General features: G+C 46.5%; 1 long non-coding RNA gene across 1 annotated transcript; it reads right to left on the bottom strand.

Moving 5' to 3' along the window:
* Positions 1 to 461: 461 nt before the first annotated feature.
* Positions 462 to 2,082, bottom strand: LOC135904294 (uncharacterized). The gene is made up of 2 exons (XR_010565127.1): positions 1,983 to 2,082; positions 462 to 587 (listed from the first exon to the last, which is right to left on the bottom strand). It is a non-coding gene; the product is annotated as an uncharacterized lncRNA (long non-coding RNA).
* Positions 2,083 to 14,237: the final 12,155 nt, after the last annotated feature.

Here is a 14,237-nt window from a genome sequence, read left to right as displayed (position 1 = left end):
CCTGGTAGCGTTATTTCACCGCGACCTAAATTTAATGCTACGGCCATAGAGAAAGAAAAAAAAGTTAAGAGTGGACACTCCCATATACCCCCAGCAGCCCAATCAAACCTAGCGCGCCTGGCGGTTGATGAGAGCAAGTAGCCTGCACTTCCTGTTTCGGTTTCGCTGGCACGAAATTTGGATTACCCCTCGTAACCGACGTTGGGCTGTCGCGGAAGCTTGTCATTTCAGACCACTTTTCGTCACCCAAATAGCAACGCTTTTATTTGTCGCTTTGATTTAGTGATTCACTCTTTTGTCTAGTTCAATATTTGGTGTGAATTGAGGTAGTGACGCAATTTTTATTTCGATTAAGTTGTAACAGATGGAGATAGAGGTAATCATAATTCACTACGGTATCATCCATCGTGCTTGTCTTCTGTGTTTTGGTACAAGCGCTCATATGTATCAAAGAGACAGAGTTTCCGCAATGTTTTTATTCCAAGTCAAGATAGGCTTCTTCTGGGTTCTGCCGTTGTCAAAGCACCACGACACACAGCAGTAGCTGCCGTAGCTTGGACCGCCGGACGGCATGGCATCAGCACGGTCTGAAAATATCAATAAGTGCTCGCTTCATTAATTACCAAAAACATATGTACACGTCATAACTGTACCAGGAAACCGCTTTGAATGAATAACGAACCGATGCACAATATAAAAATACCGACACATCCTGACCTCTGACCCATATAACCCGGACTCACAAGGATAAATGTTAATACATACCCCGTACAGGGGTGTTCAAAAGTTCCCAGGCCGCCATCCTATTTAATCCCATGGAGGGCATCGCGGCCTGTGAAGTTTTGGACACCCCTGTACGTACTCAGTATAAGGAGTACATTGGTAGGCAAAATAGCAGTTCACATAAGCGTGATGAAGATACATTCGAAACGTCCAAATACGAGGCCTTTGTTCAAATGCGCGCCACGCCACGCCTACGCGGCAATACGTTCTGCAATGTCTTCGCCACGAAAAAATGATAAGGAACCGAAGATTACTAGAATGCGCAGTACTTCCCAACACGGCCGCCGCAATAAATACATGCAGTAGTCATTGGTGACTTTTCCTCACCGTTACATTTCTGTATAAACAATCCGCACGGACGCATACACCAGCGTCCGTCCGTGCGCCGTAGATACGCACCTTGCTAAAGTACCAAACGCAATAAGCTATGCTCGGTGTTTGTCACATGCCATTGTTTGCAAGCAATATCGTTAAAATATTCAGGAGCCCTTACTCTATAAGGGAAACGAGCAAGCAAAACTTCGCTACAGCGTGCCTAACGTCCTGCTTTCTTTATTTAGGTAGCGCCCGTCCCCGGAACGCCGTTTTCGGTCTGAATCAGTGTGGCGTCTTTTATGTTCTTTCCAGCGTTCGTCAGCCTCTAGAACGGGCCAACGAAAAGACCGTCAACCGTGACGCGATCATTTAAACGCGGTTTAGGAATTAAATTTTCTCGAAACCGGAATTTTTCTGAAATGTCCAATTCATGATATTGACCTTAAGCGTTGTCCAGCAGATCATTTTTAATCCGCCAACACGAACTATTTCAATGGAACGCCGATACCGCGGTTATCGCAAACAGCGCTGGGCAAGAACGGTTTACACTCGCAAACCGAGACGCAGCGTCTCGATGGCGTCTGACAAGCTGCGAGTCGCAGTGCAGTGCACAGCCGTGAACCGGTGCAAGTTGATGGCAGCTTCGCGTCGTTTGATTATTTTCACGGAACGCAACCAACAAAGATTATGCCGTTCTCGGTGGGGATAGCAAGGAACTACAGCTAGTATGTACAGCCCTCTTGCTACGCGTTTCTTGAGGGGGCATGCTTTTCGCATTGTTCGCGTCTAGCCGCCTCATATAGAGCCGCAAACTGCTTTTTTTAGCGAACCTCGTCGCACTCACAAGTCAATTGCTCCAAGCTTCGTTTAAAAACGTGACTCACCTTTCTCACACACAAGAACACCGCCGCAGCCGACGTTCACGAGACGTCCCCGCTGGCACGCCGCTGGTGTCGTTGATTTCTTCTCGATGGACGAATGGTGATTGGTGTCGGTGGCAGTACGAATGAAGAACAAAAAGCACGGAAGGTGTTTTCAATAAATTCTGTTTTTATGTATCAGAAACACGCCAAATTTGGGTGTATAATAATTATTTTGTAAAGCGATTGAGCAGAATTCATTACAACATTTTCTTTTTTTGCGCCTGCGTCCCCTGGCGTTTGATGAGAGCATTAGTTCGTTACGTCATAGAGAAAGAAAAAGACTAAGAGCGGACACTCAGAGAAATCTGGCCTCAGGAACTACGTCACGGCTACGTAACGAACTAACGCTCTCATCAAACGCCAGGGGACGCAGGCGCAAAAAAAGAAAATGTTGTAATGAATTCTGCTCAATCGCTTTACAAAATAATAATTATACACCCAAATTTGGCGTGTTTCTGATACATAAAAACAGAATTTATCGAAGACACCTTCCGTGCTTTTTGTTCTTCATTCGTACTGCCATCAACACCAATCACCATTCGTCCATCGAGAAGAAATCAACGACCCCAGCGGCGTGCCAGCGGGAACGTCTCTTTTTAGATTTTTACCTCCTTCTCTGAACACATAAGCAAAGTCTGCCCGACTCCTGGCCAATCCCCGCGAGTGGGTAAGCGCCAAACTCATCCAGGACATCATCATCATCATCATCACGTCTCGTGAATGTCGGCTGCGGCGGTGTTGTGTGTGAGAAAGGTGAGTCACGTTTTTAAGCGAAGCTTGGAGTAATTGACTTGAGAGCGTGACGAGGTTCGCTAAAAAAATCAGTTTGCGGCTCTATATGAGGCGGCTAGACGCGAACAATGCGAAAAGCATGCCCCCTCAAGAAATGCGTAGCAAGAGGGCTGTAATAGCTGTACTTCGTTGCTATCCCCACCGAGAACGGCATAATCTTTGTTGGTTGCGTTCCGTGAAAATAATCCAACGACCCGAAGCTGCCATTAACTTGCACCGGTTCACGGCTGTGCACTGCACTGCGACTCGCAGCTTGTCAGACGCCATCGAGACGCTGCGTCTCGGTTTGCGAGGGTAAACCGTTCTTGCCCAGCGCTGTTTGCGATAACCGCGGCATCGGCGTTCCATTGAAATAGTTCGTGTTGGCGGATTAAAAATGATCTGCTGGACAACGCTTAAGGTCAATATCATGAATTGCACATTTCAGCAAAATTCCGGTTTCGAGAAAATTGAATTCCTAAACCGCGTTTAAATGATCGCGTCACGGTTGACGGTCTTTTCGTTGGCCCGTTCTAGAGGCTGACGAACGCTGGAAAGAACATAAAAGACGCCACGCTGATTCGGACCGAAAACGGCGTTCCGGGGACGGGCGCTACCTAAATAAAGAAAGCAGGATGTTAGGCACGCTGTAGCCAAGTTTTGCTTGCTCGTTTCCCTCATAGAGTAAGGGCTCCTGAATATTTAAACGATATTGCTTGCAAACAATGGCATGTGACATAAACAGCGAGCATAGCTTATTGCGTTTGGTACTTTGCGAGGTGTGTATCTACGGCTCCACACGGACGGACGCTGGTGAATGCGTCCGTGCGTATTGTTTATACAGAAAAGTAACGGTGGGGAAAAGCCACCAATGACTACTGCATGTACTTATTGCGGCGGCCGTGTTGGGAAGTACTGCGCATTCTAGTAATTTTCGGTTCCTTATCAGTTTTTCGTGGCGAAGACATTGCACAACGTATTGTCGCGTAGGCGTGGCGAGGCGCGCATTTGAACAAAGGCCTCGTATTTGGACGTTTCGAATGTATCTTCATCACGCTTATGTGAACTGCTATTTTGCCTACCAATGTACTCCTTATACTGAGTACGTACAGCGGTGTCGAAAACTTTCCAGGCCGCGATGCCCTCCATGGGATTAAATAGGATGGCGGCCTGGGAACTTTTGAACACCCCTGTACGGGGTATTAACATTTATCCTTGTAAGTCCGAGTTATATGGGTCAGAGGTCAGGATGTGTCGGTGGTTTTATATTGTGCATCGGTTCGCTATTCATTCAAAGCGGTTTCCTGGTACAGTTATGACGTGTACATCTGTTTTTGGTAATTAATGAAGCGTGCACTTACACTTATTGATATTTTCAGACCGCGCTGATGCCATGCCGTCCGGCGGTCCAAGCTACGGCAGCTGCTGCTGTGTGTCGTGGTGCTTTGACAACGGCAGAACCCAGAAGCCTATCTTGACTTGGAATAAAAACATTGCGATTGCGGAAACTCTGTCTCTTTGATACATATGAGCGCTTGTACCAAAACACAGAAGACAAGCGCGATGGATAAAGCCGTAGTGAATTATGATTACCTCTATCTCCATCTGTTACAACTTAATCGAAATAAAAATTGCGTCACTACCTCAATTCACACCAAATATTGAACTAGACAAAAGAGTGAATCGTTAAATCAAAGCGACAAATAAAAGCGTTGCCATTTGGGTGACGAAAAGTGGTCTGAAATGACAAGCTTCCGCGACAGCCCAACGTCGGTTACGATGGGTAATCCAAATTTCGCGCCAGCGAAACCGAAACAGGAAGTGCAGGCCAGTTGCTCTCATCAACCGCCAGGCGCGCTAGGTTCGATTGGGCCGCTGGGGGAGTATGGGAGTGGCCGCTCTTAACTTTTTTTTCTTTCTCTATGGTTACGTAGCCGTGACGTAGTTCCTGAGGCCAGATTTCTCGGAGTGTCCGCTCTTAAGTCTTTTTCTTTCTCTATGCTACGGCTCTGGAAAGATCAGGAGATGGTTGCTATTGTGTACCCAAGCATCCCGAACCACGCATACCCAACCACTCTTCTATCACCAAAGTTGCTCACACATTGTCTTTCATTCTTTACAAAGTTATTCCTCGGAATTTTGAGAAGAAAGCCCACAAACAAATGTCATGAAACCAAAACACCGACAGCGCATACCTTTTATGTTAGATCTTCTCAGACTGAAATATTCAGAGTGCAAAACAATAACAGGAGATCGGCCCGCGCAAGAGGCCGCGTTTATACCAGACAGCTCGCCTTTGCGCACGGCGTTCGCCGCCAGCGTTTCCCGGCAAACATTATACGGTTACATAAGCGGCATTTGCCGGAAAGCGTGAAAAGCAGTCGGGGATCTTTGAATGCTATCGCGTTCCACTCTTCAAAGCGTCCTCCACATTTCTTTAAAGAGAATGTGTGGCGAGTCTGGTACATCAAACCAGCACTTACGTGGCTTCAAGCACAGCACTCTAACCAATGTTACACGTCTGCCTCCTCCTGCGGTGAACCGTTCTATGCTAGGAAATTGGCTGAACGTTCCTGGCTCAGCAGATTCACTAAGCTGCGCAGAACGATGCGCAGTAGGAAGCAAGAGGATTCGTCAGAGAAAGAGAGAGAGAGAGCTTCGCGCCCGCTGTCGCTATCACACTGCAGTAAGGCGCCACTAAAGACGATGCTCGCCATTGGACGGGAGGATGGAGAGCCGCAGCCGAGGTCCCTTTCACCGACTGGCCAAAGTCTATAAGGCAGAAGCCCGAAGAGAAGCAGCCCGTGACCGAATTCTTCGAAACCGTCAGGCAGAAAAATGTTGAGGCAGAAGCTAAAAATTGTTGGACTCTGGCACTTCTATAACCGTACGGTTTAGAGCCAGAGCAGCTATATACTCGCATTACCTCGTCGCTGCAAACTTCGGTTCATTTTAGACAGAAAGAGCAAGAAAAACTTCGGGTCGAATGCACGCAGTGAAGCTAGTTGGACACCGAAGCTGTAAATGACGCCTATAGAACGATTACGCATTCCAACGTGACTTGCAATTATTCTCATGGCGACAGTCTGATGCACTTTACCTAATTACTATAGCCTAAGACGTTTCAACGGCCTGCGACTTGGCTTGCGCCGCTACTTCGTGCACCTACAAAGAGTGCACCAGAGAGAAGAGAAATGCGCTTGTAACAGGGCCCACAGCCGACCACACACGCAGCAACTAAATCCAAATTCTGCGTCGAGACAATTCTTCTTAAATTTAGAATTTGCACCCTTGAAACGATTGGTTGCGTTGCACCTTCGTCGCTTGGCCGCGTTTTCGGCTTCACGACATTCATCATCATCCTTCCGCGCTTGGCGCTTGCTCTGAACGTTCTGGACACGACGTTCATCCGTGGCACGAGCACGACGCCGTTGTTGACACTGTCCTCTCTGTTCTCTTCGCTGTTCCTCGTATGCACGCTGCTCTTCGGGAGTACTCACTATTCGTGGCCTTCTCATAGCCCTGTCACAACACAAATGCAATGCCGTACTAGGCGGATCCTATTTATATATGTGTAATGCAGTGACGTCACGTCCTGCGTTACAAACAGTGCTGTCACAAACCTGCACTTTAGTTTGTATTTTATACGGACATTGAGGTCACGCCCCCTGTTACAAGCGGATGTCGTTATAAACCATTCTGTGCTTCCCATTGTTAACGGCCGCCTTATCATCCATCATGTTGACACGAGACACGTTTTACGCTTTTCTTGATCGGAACAACGTATGTGGTGTGCATTCTACGTGATTCGAAAGCATGTGCACAATTTTCGCTTCAGTTTTAGCCTACCATTGCATACCTGCGGGATCGGCCCACGAAAGAGATTATTTGTACCCACGCAAACGACAAAAGCATTGCGGGGTAGAGGTATGCAGCTTCGCTGTGAAAAAAAAAAAAAAGCGGACCGGGAAAGACGGAAAAGAAGCGTGAGAAATTTCTTCATAACTGCCATTCACAGTAATTACGTTATTACAATAAAAGAATCAGCGGAGCCTGGAGGTTAATTCTTTCATTCATTCATTCATTCTTTTAAAGCTGTAACAATACATCGATTTGTGAGAATGAGGAAATGCATTAGATTTTCTATCGAACTTATTTCGCATTTCAGGAGAGATAAAAGGTTTATTTTATTTATTTCAGAATACTGCCGGCTTCCATTTGGAAGCCCAGGCAGGAGTGGTACAACATCACGTGATTTCAAACTTTTTTCCTCAAGGGGATAAAAAAAATAAAAAGAGTAAAAAAACACTCTAATAGGCAAAGTAAACATATGCAAATACACAAAATAAATACAATGATGCCGTCACATTGCTGCCAATAGCTAAGGCGTAATAAATGAGTCATCAGAATTTGTAACAAGCAAAGGTACAGTGAATGCATGACATTACAAGCACGTCTGTACTGCAGATAAGAAGGAATCTGGAGTGGCTGAGTTGACCACGCTTTGCGGAAGAGCGTTCCATTCGCGAATTGTCTTGGGCAGGAAGGAATAAAGATATGCGTTTGTTCTAGCGCGCGGCAATAATATTGTTTGATTGTGCTTACCTCTGGTCAGTCGCGATTTGTTAAATTGCATGTAGTTGTCAAATCTCATTTTAGTGTGGTTGTTAACTATGTTATACATTGCTTGTAGACGGTGCATTTTGCGACGAGTTTCTAGTGTCTGGAGCCCAGATCGCAACCTTAAAGAGGTGACTGAAATGCGCCAATTGTAAGCATTGTAGATAAATCTAAGAGCTTTTTTTTGTACTCTTTCGATAATGTCTATACCAGCCTTTGTGTGAGGGTCCCAGACTATATCGGAATACTCGAGTGTTGGCCTAATAATTGCCTTATATGCAGTTAATTTGGTAGCACTAGTGCAGTTTTTTAAACGGTGCTTTAATAACGATAACTTTTTCATTGCTGCCGCAGAAACATACCTAACGTGAGCGGTATAGCTCATCTTGGAATCAATTGTAATTCCAAGATATGTGAATTCCTCTACCTGTTTAATGTCCATATTATTTATCGTGTAAGTGCAAATTAGCGGATTTTTTTTACGTGTAATAACCATGTGCGCGCATTTCGAGATGTTTAGGGTCATATGCCACTGGATACACCAGTCGTGTATTGCTATTAGATAGTCAGTTAAGCTAGATTGGTCATCCACAGATTGAATGCTCGAGTAAACAATACAATCGTCCGCAAAAAAGCGACACCGCACGGGAAATTTGCAAGCCAGGTCATTTAGGTAGATAAGAAAAAGAAGTGGCCCTAAAACCGAGCCCTGTGGAACGCCCGAAAGTACAGGGGCGAGCGATGAATTCGAAGCACCTATGCTGACAAATTGTTTTCGATGCGTCAAGTACGAATCAAGCCAACGCAAAATTTGTTCGTTGCGTATGATGCTGTTTAGCTGTATCATCATTTTTTTTTGTGTGAAACCCGATCGAAGGCTTTCTCGAAATCTAAAAAGAGAATGTCTACCTGCCCACCTTGATCCAAGATTGCCAGTATTTCGTTAGTCATATGAAGTAACTGCGTAGTGGTAGAAAAGCCACGCCTGAATCCGTGCTGACTCTCACTAAAGAAGTCATTATTTTCTAAAAAGGAACTTAAATGCTTACAAATAAAGTGTTCCATAACTTTAGAAGCGGTGCAGAGTAGGGAGATAGGTCTGTAATTTTCTACATTAAGCTTGTCTCCCTTTTTGTGGACTGGGACTACTTTGGCGACTTTCCAGTCGTAAGGCAGATCCCCTTCGTTTAAACTTACGTTAAATATTATGAACAGGTATTTCGCGGACCATTCGGCGTACCGATTAAGAAAAGCGTTAGGTATGTCGTCAGGACCTGCAGATTTTTTGGGATCTAAGTTTAGCAGTGACGAAAATATGCCTTCCTCAGATATGACAAGATCTGGAAGCTTGAGACCAACGCCATCAGTATGATCTTTCTGGGTGGGTTCACGTAAAAATACTGACGAAAAAAACTTGTTAAAAGCTTCCGCAATGCGCTGAGTGTCCGTAACTTCGACATCATTCAGTTTTATCTTGTCTACAAGACTGTTCCGCTTCGATATATGCATCCAAAACTTCCTTGGGTTGTTTTTTAAAAAGTTGTGCATTCTGACATTAAAGAAATGGTATTTACTTAATTTTAATTCGGATCTAAGATCTGCTCGGAGGGATGCCAAAACAGAGTGGCTTGACCGACAGCATGTTAAACGTTTTAATCGACGCTTTAAGTGCAGGATATTACGAGTAATCCACGGGTTTTTTCGGTTGACTTTCTTCCGCTTTTTAGGAACGTACTTTTTGATGCATTCGTGCACGGCGCTCTTAAAGTGCAGCCACAGCTCATTGACGCCTAGGAAACCTTGTCTTTGTTTTTGAGAAAAAGTGTCAAAATCTTGTTCTAAGTAGTCGAGAATGCTTTCGTCTTCGGCGTTAATGAAATCTAAGAATTCTTTCATAGGTTCGCGCGATCGTGCTAACGCAAAGTTACATTTTAAGAGGATAATCTTGTGATCGGATATTCCGGGCAAAACTTCCACGGAAGGGCCCTTTTCAAGAATGGCTTGAGAAACAAAAGCAAGGTCAAGTGTGGTGCTGGAACTGGAAGTGACACGTGTCGGTATCTGCACAAGCTGTGCGAGATTAAAGCAGTACGCAGTTTCAAGCATCATTTCAGACTGCGCAAGGCGGTAGTGAGCTCAGTTGTTCCCAGTCTATTGTGGGCAGATTAAAATCGCCGCACATTATAATCTTGTTGTAGCGTTTGGTGTTTATTTGAAGAAATTCATGCAGTGACTGGAGCAACGAAACATCGGCGCTAGGAGGCCTGTAGACTACACCGACTAGTAGGCTGCATTCACACAAATGAACAAGAATCCAGACCATTTCTACGCTCGTCTCGTGAGGAATAATAGTGAAGTCTATTCCCTTTTTTAAGATAATTGCTACGCCACCCCCTCTTGAGCCACGATCCCTCCTGACCATAATGTGATGGCTTGGTACTATGTCAGCATCCGAGATGTTTTCGCTTAGCCAAGTTTCAGTTAGGTTTTTGAAGGTATTTGAAGAGCCGTGGAAAAAGCGTTTCAAATTTCCAGGTGCAAGACAGCAAACGCTGCAAATTCTAGTAATCGATTAAGTGGACATTTTATGAAAGCATGCGTCCGTATAAAGTTGGTGCATGCGGGTCCAGAGGCGATTTATCCAGAGGTACAGCCGCGGCCACGTCTGTGTAGAGCGCGCGAGCAGACGGCCTTGCTCTGCGGGGCGCCACCATGCGGCAGTTGCGGGATCTGACGCACTGTGCCCATGAGCATGCGCGGCCTAATAGACGTGCAGGTCGGCGCACGCTGCTTTAAACCAGAAATTATGTTGGCAAGCGCACGTGTTTTGCCGGTTGTGCCCATTACCCGAGGGCGCCATCTTACTACGCGCTATGACAAGGGAATTGCGCACGTGAGTGATAGCGTGTGCGATTCTGTTAGGGCGCTTGATGTGAAAAACTATTGCTTCACCAATCCCAGATAATGTTATTGGCCAATGAAATGACAACATCACATGCGTGCTACCTATATTAGACATAGAAGTCAAACCTTTTCGCAGAATTTATTCGCAATAGCTCCCCGACTCACAGCGGATGAGCGACGCGCAATTGCTATTATGGGGCGCAAAATGTCCCAAAGAGCGATAGAGTCGGGCGCGTGTTATCAGCTGAAACGCGTAATCTTTTGGCATGGCGATACCAAGAGCGCCCTGAGGAAGCGTACACATTCGGTTAAACGACTGCCCGTTTCAACGTTGCCACTCGTGCAATGCAGTTCTGCATGTATATTAGGCCACGCATGCTCCTGGGCACAGTGCGTCAGATCCCGCAACTGCCGCACAGTGTCGCCCCGCAGAGCAAGGCCGTCTGCTCGCGCGCTCTACACAGACGTGGCCGCGGCTGTACGTTGTTGTACCTGGCGCGCCCGCAGTAGCGCCATGGGATTTGCAACGCACGGAGCTGAGCAAATTAAACTACTGCGAAAGTTTTGTTTGCAGACGTAGATTGAAAGTGGCTAAAGAGGGGGCTGAAGCTCATATTCTCTAAACCGCAGGACAGCAGCCGAGAAGGAAAACGCAGTATTAAATAAAAAAAAGTATGGACCAGCCTTAAATAAAAAAAAGTATGGACCAGTGAATGGGGGAACGTGCAATTAAAGGGGTTATACATGCAATTAAAGCACCTAAGCTTCGTAAAGTAGCGCCACGCTTTAAAAAGTGCCGCTTCGTCCTCGCGCGCTCTGGCCGAGGCCGGCGCCGCGTCGTTATTGGCCTGGTAGCATCACGTGGGCTCTCGCGCCGTGCTTCAGCGCCATTTTCGCTCGAGAATCGTCTACGGAGTGGCGAGGAGCGCATGTTGGCGCCGTTGCTATGCTCGAGCGGTGTAGGAGGCGCCACGGTCGAGAGGGAGCGTGAGAGAGAGGAGAAACGAGGAGTGAAGGCGTAGGAGGAGAGTGTCGCTACTTTAAGAAGTTTAAAAGGGTTTTAATGCAATAAGCACGACCTACTGTATCAAGGCCACGACCTTATTGCCACGACTTACTGTATACAGTAGGTCGTGGCAATAAGCTGGTGGTGCCGCAGTGCGGGAGCAAGCGAACGCGTCTCGCGTGATCAGTGCAGTAGCCGGCCCATGAGTCGTGTGTTAGGTTGTTAGTGGAGCTTTGCAATGTCGCGTATGAATTGCTGCGTCGTAAAAATGTGCTGACAGCTACAAGAGCTGCCTACCTGGAACAAAGTTTTCTGACGTGACCGATTCGCAGTGTGCGCAGTGTGAAGTGATCGCGGGCATCTACAAACTGCAAGCTATCGCTAGTTCGCTGTGAATCTACGCTCCACGCAACTTAATCGATATGTTTACAGTGCAGACGGAGCCGAATGACAACCGGCAAAATGGCCAGGAGTCCGCAATCTACATTTTGTAATCGGAATACCATCGACGGATCCAGCTTCTCCGTCGTACGCTCCTGCTGTTTTTCTGCCGACCAACCGCAAAACGTGCGCTAAAAAAATCCTGGGGTTTTACGTGCCGAAACCACTTTCCGATTATGAGGCACGCCGTAGTGGAGGACTCCAAAAATTTCGACCACATGGGGTTCTTTAATGTGCACTTAAATCTAAGTACACGGGTGTTTTTGCATTTCGCCCCCATCGAAATGCGGCCGCCATGGCCGGGATTCGCCGGGATTCGATCCCGCGACCTCGCAAAACGTGTGTTGTTAAGCAGAGAGCAATGACTACATATAGGTAGCCTAGTGTAAACTGACAAGTTGCCAGGTACATAGAAAGAGGTATCAGTCAGTTGGGCGCAATTCAGGGGAAAAAAAATATGCTGCGCGCTACGTACCAGCAGACTGCACAGTTCGTAAACTTGAACAGTAAGGAAGGAGCCCTGGTAGCGTGGCACAATGCATCAGGAACATCGCGTATTTGAGCATTTCTTCCACACTACTGCGTTGGCCCCTTGATAGCTCTGCACGTGCAAACGAAGCCGCGCCACGCTTGTGTTGCGCTGCGTGACGGCTTAGATACCACGTGCAACGCTGGCACGTAACGTAACGGTAGCAGTGTGTTAAAAAAAACATCCGCGTAACGTTACGGTTTCAGCTGCTACACGGCGTGTCGAATCCGCTCTGCAGGTACAGATGACGCTTGACCGGGCCAGCTAGGTCGACACCAAAACAGAAAATCGGAAACAGCATGCTTCAACTCTATTACTCAAGCACTCACGCCGCCCGAGCAACGTCCACAAACGGAACTACAGCACAGAAAACTTCGCGCAACTGCTGCGGCACCACTAATTGTACACCGTTCGGAGATCGTACGTTTTACTTTTAACATATTTTTAAGATCACGCTGCACCACATGTCGGACGCAAGTGTCATCCTTTACTCAGTCATAAGCAGGGAAAATAAGAATGCACACTAACTTCCACTGTGGCGGGCGTATGCCTCCAGGTTTACGTTAATTGGCATGTCGCACGCATCGGCCTTTCAAAACACTCAGTCGCACGTCCGCGCTTTCTTCTGCCACGTCGAAAACATGATTGCTTCGGTAATAATTTGTCCTTTCTCTTCGTTTGAGGCCATAAAAAATACTGCACTGTTAACTCTCTTGAAACCTATCCGTTTTGTCGCACCTGTCGCCATCGCGCACACGCACTTCCATGCAATACCGGCGTAGCAGACGGAGAGACGGCAGTTCGAAACTGAAGTGGCGCTGGCGCACTGAATTGTTGCGCCACCTGTAGGTGTTTAGGTGTTGCACGTTCCCCATAAGGCGGTGCGCATTAAGCGTTCGCGTTGGCTTTTTGGCTGCGAGTAACTTCGTGTGCAGCACAGACTTTCTGTACGGGCGGTTGTACAAATTCAGTGACGACAGCTTTTCCCTCTGTTTAGGTAACCATTAAAAAAAAAAAGTATCTAAAGAGCGGTAACGCCGTACCATGGATTACGACTCTGAAAGTATCGCGTGTGCTACACTCTCAGGCAAATTTATACCGCTTGGGGTGCATCTCTGCCACACAACAATCATCAAGTGCCTTGCTTGCGTTTTTCTTGAAAACGCCGCGCCCGCTACTTTCTTGTAAGGAATGCTATGTCATGCTGATAACGCGCATGCCATTCGCTACTGAGAAGTGCCGGGCTCGCCGCGTTGTGTGGCGAAAGGGTGTAATTTTGCTTGAGAGTGTGGGACAATACACACTCCAAAGGGTGCAACCATTTAAGAGTGTAGGAAATTTTGAAAACACTTACTTTTACATACTCCGACGTCTCAATGAAACATGACATTGAAAACGGGGCGCGAAATCCAAGACAGCCAGGTTCAATTCAGCTTGACTTTCTCCCCCAATAGCGTACTAAGCTTATATTCTGCCAGATAACCGAAAACAGTATTTTCAAAGAATAATTTCTCACTCTAAACTGATTTAATGAGGAGAAACAGTAGTAACTGCTGGTAAACATTATTTCGCAGCAACATTTAAATATGCCACACTTATAAATGTGCAATTACATGGTAAAATGCATCAATTGATAAGTTCAGAAGATCGTCGTGCAGTGACTCGTACTAATAGATGCTAACGGTGAAGTTTTCTTTTGCGCCTATGTTGGAAAAAACAGAATGATGGAAGACGGATATGAAGCGGTTCCCTTGAGACACACAATCTGACCATGTAGCCTATACTGAGTACCTATGTCGAAGTCAATGACGCCCACAAATGACAAAGCAAAAATGCTACCAAAAGCCTACAATGCGCCCACCTATGCTTTGTCTTGTCGTACGGAGAGCTCGGGTGTAGGAATTCCATGTTTGGAACCACTTCTCTAAAGTGTAACCTCCATGTC

The sequence above is a fragment of the Dermacentor albipictus genome, chromosome 1 (assembly GCF_038994185.2).
Source record: "Dermacentor albipictus isolate Rhodes 1998 colony chromosome 1, USDA_Dalb.pri_finalv2, whole genome shotgun sequence".
Lineage (NCBI taxonomy): Eukaryota > Metazoa > Arthropoda > Arachnida > Ixodida > Ixodidae > Dermacentor > Dermacentor albipictus.
The sequence above is the reverse complement of the archived record's forward strand: the minus strand, read 5'-3'. Positions and strand labels throughout refer to the sequence as shown.